The sequence below is a fragment of the Procambarus clarkii genome, chromosome 32 (assembly GCF_040958095.1).
Source record: "Procambarus clarkii isolate CNS0578487 chromosome 32, FALCON_Pclarkii_2.0, whole genome shotgun sequence".
NCBI classification, from domain to species: domain Eukaryota; kingdom Metazoa; phylum Arthropoda; class Malacostraca; order Decapoda; family Cambaridae; genus Procambarus; species Procambarus clarkii.
This window is the reverse complement of record NC_091181.1, coordinates 2,636,504-2,644,213: the sequence shown is the minus strand read 5'-3', so window position 1 is coordinate 2,644,213 and position 7,710 is coordinate 2,636,504.

Sequence of the window (7,710 nt, the reverse complement as noted above, 5' to 3'; positions counted from 1 at the left end):
ATATATATATATGTCGTACCTAGTAGCCAGAACGCACTTCTCAGCCTACTATGCAAGGCCCGATTTGCCTAATAAGCCAAGTTTTCATGAATTAATTGTTTTTCGACTACCTAACCTACCTAACCTAACCTAACTTTTTCGGCTACCTAACCAAACCTAACCTATAAAGATAGGTTAGGTTAGGTTAGGTAGGGTTGGTTAGGTTCGGTCATATATCTACGTTAATTTTAGCTCCAATAAAAAAAAATTGACCTCATACATAAAGAAATGGGTAGCTTTATCATTTCATGAGAAAAAAATTTGAATAAATATATTAATTCAGGAAAACTTGGCTTATTAGGCAAATCGGGCCTTGAATAGTAGGCCAAAAAGTGAGTTCTGGCTACTAGGTACGACATATATATATATATATATATATATATATATATATATATATATATATATATATATATATATATATATATATATATATATATATATATATATATATATATATATATATTGGTGTATACTGGCAGCAGGTTTTCTTTTATGCATGTCTCATTGAATATGTCAGCATATTCCTTATTTACTATTTTCTGATTTAGGGATTCTATCCCTCTTACATCAGGAACCCTAATGCTCTTGCATCAGGGTTCAGCTGGAAGAGGTGTTCACCAAAAGTCATGTTTTTTTTAGGTGAAGAAAATAATTGAATAACTGAAGAATATATTACACTAATTACAAAATCGCACGACGTTTCGAACCTCCATGGTTCATTCTCAAGTGAAAAGAAATTACAGAACTCGTTAATTTATACCAATACGGGGACAGGTGATAAAACAAGTACAATAAAGGAAAAGTCCAGGGGATAACTAGGGAACTGTTACTTGCGTACAGGCGGACACCGTCCCCAACCACTCCCTGACAGAGCAACAACCGACCTCGGCAGCCACACTCCCGCTACCGTCGGTCGACCAGCAATGGACACTGGAGTGCCTGTAATTTACCTAAGAGACCGCCTTGTACGCAATGTAGGGTGGTAAGAGACCCCCTGGAAGTGATTATTTGTGACCCCTGTCAGAGTGTTGCTGAAGCTCTCTGTCAGGGTGTTACAGGATAGCGGGTGTGGGGTGTTGGGACATCGTGAATATACGGTGTGTGTGGACTGGCCCATGTTGAGGAAGGTGAACTTGCCGGTGATTACCATTGAGCGTGGACGACGTATACTTGAAGATAGTGGACTCACCGGGATTGGGAGAACACTGCAGATATAATAAGTGTCGTTGGTGAAAGCGACACAGCTTACATATCTGCAGTTATACTTCGATAGATAATATATTGGTGAAGGTGTAATTGTGTATTGTTTACCCCCCCCCCCCGGCCCATATTGGTGAAGGTGTAATTGTGTATTGTTTACCCCCCCCCCCTGGCCCACCCTTATTCTTTGCACTGTTACTTGCCATCGCCCATTCTTGAGAATTTACTATTGACGTGGAGTAGAATTATAGAAGAAGAGGCTATAAGGCACATATTATGCAGAAAGAACTCAATTACTGGCTTAAGCAGGCCGTAAAATACCCACACACCCTCACACACGCACACATGCACACACACCACAGGGATTGGGGCACCACCCCCACATTCTACCCAACAGACACCCAACCTGCCCCATCCCCTGTCAGCCCCCCACTAAGTACCCACCTAGGGCACCCTCCCCCCACCCACCCCCCTCCCCCCACTCACCCCCCTTCTCCCCCTCACCCCTCTCCCCAGGACCTCCCTTCTCCCCCATCCCCCATACCCTCCCTTCTCCCACATGCCTTCCCGTCTCTCCCACCCCCATGCCCACCCTTCCCCCCCTCCCCCCTAAGCCCCCCACTCTCCCCCACCCCACCTAAGTCTTCCCCTCTCCCCCACTAGCCTAAACCCTCCCCTCTTCCTCACCCACCTCAGCCCTCCCTTTTCCCCCACGCCCCCCAAGCCCTCCACCCTTTTCTCTCCCCCCAAGCCCCCCCATCTCCCCTATCCCCCACAGCCTCTCCTCCCCCCATGCTTCCCCAACCCTCCCTCTCTTACCCACCCCCTGTACCCTCCCCCTCTTATCCACCCCCTGTACCCTCCCCCTCTTATCCACCCCCTGTACCCTCCCCCTCTTATCCACCCCCTGTACCCTCCCCCTCTCCCCCACCACCCCAAGCCCTCCCTCCTCCACCAATCCCCCCATGCCAGGTCCCCCCAGCTCCCACTCACCCCAGATCCCAAAGGTCCCCCCCAGAAAAGAAGCAGAAGAGAGTCAGTTTCAGGGTGATGTACTCGAACATAGATGGGATCACAAGCAAGACAAGTGAACTAAGGGAAAGAGCACAAGAAGTTAACCCAGATGTAATCGGACTCACTGAAACAAAACTCTCTGGAATCATAACGAATGCCGTGTTTCCCCAGGAGTATACAGTAATAAGGAAAGAGAGGGAAGGTAGGGGAGGAGGCAGAGTGGCCCTACTCATGAGAAGGGAATGGAGTTTTAAGGAGATGGCCATCCCGGGCTGTGAGGAGTTCAGAGACTACATAGCAGGCACCATAACAATGGGAGGACCAAGAATAGTAGTAGCAGTAATATACAACCCTCCACCAAATGACAGGAGACCCAGTCAAGAGTATGGAAACAACAACAAGGCAGTTAACACTATAATTGAGAGGGCACCCTCTGCTGCCTGTAGAAATAGATCCCACCTGCTCATCATGGGCGACTTCAATCACGGAAAGATTGACTGGGAGAACAAGGAACCGCATGGAGGCGAGGATACGTGGAGAGCCAAACTATTGGAGGTGGTGACAAGCAACTTTTTAACCCAGCATGTCGGAGAACCCACAAGGATGAGAGGCAATGACGAACCAGCGAGACTCGACCTAGTCTTCACTCTGAACGACTCCGACATAAGAGAAATCGGTTTTGAGGACCCAGTAGGAATGAGCGACCACAGTGTACTGGTGTTTGAGTACTTGATTGAAGAAGGGTTATTGAACTCGAGGAGGGATACCGAAACCAAAAGGTTAGCATACCGAAAGGGAAACTATGAGGGGATAAGAAAATTCCTAACAGATATAGCATGGGAAACAGAGCTCAGGGGAAAGACGGCCCAAGATATGATGGATTACATCAAGCAGAAGTGCAAGGACGCAGCAAACAAGTTTGTCCCAGTCCAAAAGGAAAACAGAGAAATGAAGATGAGAAACCCATGGTTTAATCAAAGATGTAGGCTAGCTAAGCAGCAAAGTAAAAGGGCATGGAGAAACTATAGGAATAACAGGACACTGGAGAGCAGAGAAAGATACCAGAATGCCAGGAATGAATATGTCAGGATGAGAAGAGAGGCAGAAAGACAATATGAAAATGACATCGCAAGCAAGGCAAAGACTCAGCCTAAATTGTTGCATAGCCACATTAGGAGAAAAACAACAGTAAAGGAACAGGTTATGAGATAAAGGATAGGGGCGGAAGGATTCACTACAAATGACAAGGAAGTGTGTGAGGAATTGAATAAGAAATTCCAGGAGGTCTTCACCTTAGAGCAAGGAGAAATTCCAGAGGTAAGTGAGGGAATAGCTAACCAGGAACCACTGGAAGAGTTTGAGATTACCAGTGGGGAAGTAAGGAAGTGTTTACTAGAGTTGGACGTGACGAAGGCTATAGGCCCAGATGGAATCTCCCCTTGGGTTCTAAAGGAAGGAGCAAGAGAACTGAGCCTACCACTCTCCATAGTGTATAACAAATCACTGGCAACAGGGGAACTGCCAGATATTTGGAAAGCAGCTAACGTAGTCCCGATATACAAGAAAGGGGATAGACAGGAGGCACTGAACTATAGGCCAGTGTCCCTAACCTGCATACCATGCAAGCTGATGGAGAAGATTGTGCGAAAAAAACTAGTGGAGCATCTGGAGCGAAGGAACTTTGTAACACAGCATCAACATGGGTTCAGGGATGGCAGGTCCTGCCTCACAGGGTTACTTGAATTCTACGACCAGGCAACAAAAATAAGGCAAGAAAGAGAAGGGTGGGCAGACTGCATATTTTTGGATTGTCAGAAAGCCTTTGATACAGTGCCACACAAGAGGCTAGTGCGAAAGTTGGAGATGCAGGCTGGAGTGAGAGGGAAGGTACTCCGGTGGATAGAGGAGTACCTAAGCAACAGGAGACAACGAGTCTGTGTGAGGGGTGAGGTCTCAGATTGGCGAGACGTCACAAGTGGAGTCCCGCAGGGGTCAGTCCTTGGACCTATACTGTTTCTGGTATATGTAAATGATCTCCCAGAGGGTATAGATTCGTTCCTCTCAATGTTTGCCGACGATGCAAAAATTATGAGGAGGATTGAAACAGAGGATGACAGTAGGAGGCTACAAGATGACCTGGATAGACTGAGTGAATGGTCCAACAAATGGCTGTTGAAGTTCAACCCGAGTAAATGCAAAGTAATGAAACTAGGCAGTAGAAACAGGAGGCCAGGCACAGGATACAGAATAGGAGATGAAGTACTTAATGAAACAGACAGAGAGAAAGATCTAGGAGTTGATATCACACCAAACCTGTCTCCTGAAGCCCACATAAAGAGAATAACGTCTGCGGCATATGCGAGGCTGGCTAACATCAGAACGGCGTTCAGGAACCTGTGTAAGGAATCATTCAGAATCTTGTACACCACATATGTAAGACCAATCCTGGAGTATGCGGCCCCAGCATGGAGCCCGTACCTTGTCAAGCACAAGACGAAGCTGGAAAAAGTCCAAAGGTATGCTACTAGACTAGTCCCAGAACTAAGAGGCATGAGTTATGAGGAAAGGCTGCGGGAAATGCACCTTACGACACTTGAAGACAGAAGAGTAAGGGGGGACATGATCACAACCTACAAAATCCTCAGGGGAATCGACCGGGTAAACAAGGATGAACTATTCAACACTGGTGGGACGCGAACAAGGGGACACAGGTGGAAGCTGAGTACCCAAATGAGCCACAGAGACGTTAGAAAGAACTTTTTCAGTGTCAGAGTAGTTAGTAAATGGAATGCATTAGGAAGTGATGTGGTGGAGGCTGACTCCATACACAGTTTCAAGTGTAGATATGATAGAGCCCAATAGGCCCAGGAATCTGTACACCTGTTGATTGACAGTTGAGAGGCGGGACCAAAGAGCCAGAGCTCAACCCCCGCAAGCACAATTAGGTGAGTACACACACTCACACACATATATGTATACATACACACACACACATCCTTCCGTAGGCGGGATCCAAAAGTCAATGCTCGATCCTGCAGACACTAATAGGCGAGTACACACACAGACTTAGGTAATTACACACGCACACACACATGTATACATACACACACACACACACACACACACACACACACACACACACACACACACACACACACACACACACACACACACACACACACAGACAGACTACGGGAATTAAACCTCACTTCGCTGGAAGACAGAAGAGTTAGGGGGGACATGATCACCACATTCAAGATTCTGAAGGGGATTGATAGGGTAGATAAAGACAGTCTATTTAACACAAGGGGCACACGTACTAGGGGACACAGGTGGAAACTGAGTGCCCAAATGAGCCACAGAGATATTAGAAAGAACTTTTTTAGTGTCAGAGTGGTTGACAAATGGAATGCATTAGGGGGTGATGTGGTGGAGGCTGACTCCATACACAGTTTCAAGTGTAGATATGACAGAGCCCGATAGGCTCAGGAATCTGTACACCTGTTGATTGACGGTTGAGAGGCGGGACCAAAGAGCCAGAGCTCAACCCCCGCAAACACAACTAGGTGAGTACAACTAGGTGAGTACACACACACACACACACAGACTGGTTGCACACCTGGAGAACATTAGGTTTGTGAACAAACATCAACATGGGTTCTGGACAGGGAAATCGTGCCTAACAAACCTTCTGGAATTCTATGATAAAATAACGAGGATAAGACAGGACAGAGATGGTTGGGCAGACTGCATATTTCTGGACTGCCAAAAAGCCTTTGATACAGTACCGCACATGAGACTGCTGTTCAAGCTCGAGAGGCAGGCGGGGGTGGGGGGAAAGGTCCTAGAATGGATAAGGAACTACCTAACAGGAAGGAGCCAAAGAGTTACGGTAAGGGGCGAGAAGTCGGACTGGCGAACAGTAACAAGTGGAGTACCACAAGGATCGGTGCTGGGACCAATTCTATTTCTTGTATATGTTAACGACATGTTTACAGGCGTAGAGTCCTACATGTCGATGTTTGCGGATGATGCAAAGTTGATGAGAAGAGTTGTGACAGATGAGGATTGCAGGATCCTCCAAGAGGACCTGAACAGATTGCAGAGATGGTCAGAGAAATGGCTACTAGAATTCAACACGAGCAAATGTAAAGTTATGGAAATGGGACTAGGAGATAGGAGACCAAAGGGACAGTACACAATGAAGGGGAACAGCCTACCTGTAACGACGCGTGAAAGAGACCTGGGGGTGGACGTAACACCTAATCTATCTCCTGAGGCACATATTAATAGGATAACGACAGCAGCGTACTCTACACTGGCAAAAGTTAGAACATCATTCAGAAACCTAAGTAAGAAGGCATTTAGGGCGCTTTACACTGCCTACGTAAGGCCAGTCTTAGAGTATGCCGCCTCATCATGGAGTCCCCATCTGAAGAAGCATATAATGAAACTGGAAAAGGTTCAGAGGTTTGCAACGAGACTCGTCCCAGAGCTACGAGGGATGGGGTATGAAGAGCGCCTGAGGGAACTGTGCCTTACGACACTAGATAGAAGAAGGGAGAGGGGGGGACATGATAGGAACGCATAAGATACTCAGAGGAATTGACAGAGTGGACATAGACGAAATGTTCACACGGAATAGTAACAGAACGAGAGGACATGGATGGAAGCTTGAAACTCAGATGAGTCACAGAGATGTTAGGAAGTTTTCTTTTAGCGTGAGAGTAGTGGGGAAATGGAATGCACTTCAGGAACAGGTTGTGGAAGCAAATACTATTCATAATTTTAAAACCAGGTATGATAGGGAAATAGGACAGGAGTCATTGCTGTAAACAACCGATGCTCGAAAGGAGGGATCCAAGAGTCAATGCTCGATCCTGCAGACACAACTAGGTGAGTACAACTAGGTGAGTACACACACACACACACACACACACACGTATACACACACACACGTATACACACACACACGTATACACACACACACACACACACACACACACACACACACACACACACACACACACACACACACACACACACAGTGAAAGAACAGGTATTGAAACTTAGAACAGGCGAGGACAGGTATACAGAGAATGACAGAGAGGTGTGTGAGGAACTCAACAAGAGGTTCCAGGAGGTCTTCACAATAGAACAGGGTGAGGTCACTGTGCTAGGAGAAAGGGAGGTAAACCAGGCGGCCTTGGAGGAGTTCGAAATTACGAGAGAGGAGGTCAAGAGACACCTGCTGGATCTGGATGTTAGAAAGGCGGTTGGTCCAGATGGGATCTCACCATGGGTACTGAAAGAGTGTGCAGAGGCACTTTGCTTGCCACTCTCCATAGTGTATAGTAAATCACTAGAGACGGGAGACCTACCAGAAATATGGAAGACTGCGAATGTGGTCCCAATATACAAAAAGGGCGACAGACAAGAGGCACTGAACTACAGGCC